The sequence below is a fragment of the Cyprinodon variegatus genome, unplaced genomic scaffold (genome assembly GCF_000732505.1).
Source record: "Cyprinodon variegatus isolate N-32 unplaced genomic scaffold, C_variegatus-1.0 Scaffold19, whole genome shotgun sequence".
Taxonomy (NCBI): Eukaryota; Metazoa; Chordata; class Actinopteri; order Cyprinodontiformes; family Cyprinodontidae; genus Cyprinodon; species Cyprinodon variegatus.
Genome location: NW_015150472.1, coordinates 2359268 through 2361513, shown reverse-complemented (window position 1 = coordinate 2361513; position 2246 = coordinate 2359268).

The following is a 2246-nucleotide window of genomic DNA, read 5'->3' as shown; positions in this document are numbered from 1 at the left end:
CCTTCCCAAAAGCTAACCTCAAGAACCCTCAAGGTACAATCAGTAAACTTCAGGAAATCCTGTCTCTCACGCAGACTCCGGTGAACCAGTATCCAGGCCCCGAACCTGAACCAGTATATTCTGTGTGCTTGTGCATCAATAAACTTGTTAAACTTTCATCCCTGTGTCCGTCAGTGGTGTTCTGCATTCTTGGGTCGCTTTTAGTGAACCCATCATGACAGACAGTTCCCAGAAAACTGAAACAGTCACCAAGTTCTGGAAATGGGCAGATCCAAGGAATGGACTGAAATCAGGGTGTCCATTCTTCAAAGATCATGGAGTCTCATCATTGAGGTGCTCAGGGTTAATCGCTTTTACTTGTCCTAAGCTTACAGAAGGCACATTTTAGATAATCTGTGGTCAGGCTGATTATTCATGCTGGAAAACCCTATTTTATTTTTTCATTGACTGCAGTTCTTATGTAAGCAGTGAGCCATCACATTGCATCCGAACAAAACTACATTTTCCGATGATCCACACATTTAAAAGAAGAATCTTGGCTGACACCCTGGGTGTTTATTTGTATTTGTCTTCCAGCAGGCAGCAGGACTGACGGAAAGTGATCCAATTTATCCCGCTGGTCCCGGAGGAACACAGCTAATAAAAATGCCACACACACTGTTTGTCATAACATACATACTGAAGCTGCTTTTGCTTGTTTAATAGGTGGAATAGTGAGACAGTAATTTATCCTGCACTGATGTTAAAAGACTTATAGAAAGGTTTCTCAATTTATCTGTAAATTGGACACCCTACCACTGAATGAAATTAATCTGGATGTTTGCATTCGTGAAGTTGTCACAGATCTTCTCATGTGGAGATATTGATGAGTTTTCTTATTGCTGCACTTTGCTCTTTTATGTGAAATTACGTGTTCAGGTATTTTATTTGCAGATCAGCTTTTTTTCTGCAGTTTCCCATCTATACAAACCTGGAGAAAAAATAGGCAACCATGCTTTAATCATAATTGCTTTGTGTGACTCAATGCGTTTTGTTGATAAGCAAAAAATGTCCTCCATTTGATCTTAATTCTTCCACAATGTAGGAAAGTAACCAATCAAGAAAATTGAGTCACAGTTGGTTAAAACAATGTCTATTTTAAGAAATCAAATTATGAACTAAAATAAGCAATAAATCATCACTAGAATAATTAAAATCATACGTTTTTATGATTTATTCATTCTAAGCATGTTTAAAGGAAATAGGGAAACTCTGCAATATTTTGCATACTTTTTATTCATCATTAAAATAATAAGGTAATAATTTATCAAATTGGTGCAAACACAGATTGTGACAGTCCTTCTCATTCCCCAAAGCTGGCTGTATGTAAAAGAGAGCAGTAATGAACACAAAATATGACCTTTCAGTGAAATGTCAAGGGTGGCCATTTCATCTCTAAACATTATCAGAGGCTTCACCCAGGGACAAGCTGGATACAAACAATTTGTCACATGCTGCAGTTCATATCAGAGCTGGTGAAAGAAGCCTTTGAGGCTCTAAATGTCAGATTTCAATTTGCTCTAGCCCCCTAGCTGATGGATGGGCAAATCCAGCTCATCTAAATACACAGTTTTCTTCTTGTAAAAATAGGATGCCGCCCGCTGTTGAGATAGACGCCCTTGTTCTTGTTATATAAAAGAGTGGGGTGCCTGTATCTTTACAGCAGTTAATTGAGATTGTTGACAGATGGGCAGCCCCTGCACGCTGTATTGCTTATATGGCTCCCTGGAGATTTGACACCAATCCATCATGCTTCTTTCTCCCCACTGTCACATAATTGAAGAGACTGTCATGGCTGACTTATGTAGGCAACTCTGTTATGATGTGTGTAAGGATAAAGTAACGAGAGCTTTGTTGGTTTGTGCTTTTCTTGCCAAGAAGTTTCATTACTGTATTGATCTGTAGAGACAGGTAGCAGTGCAAGTAAATGTCACCAAAAAGATGTGCCTCCATAAATGTAATCCCTACTTCACGGGCGGCTCACGTAAACTCAGAGAGAAAATCTTTCATTGTCATGTAATTAGCTGCTCAGAGTGTTTATTTGAGCATCTCAGGGGAGGGAACCCATATTTACTGATGATGCTACTTTAATTAGGCTGTTGTTGGGCTTAGAAGGCAATCTGAGTTGTAGATTCCTTATTGCAGAGAATATTTTTGTATTCTGTAAATATTAAAGGAAAAAATTCATATATTCAAACTGAAATAGT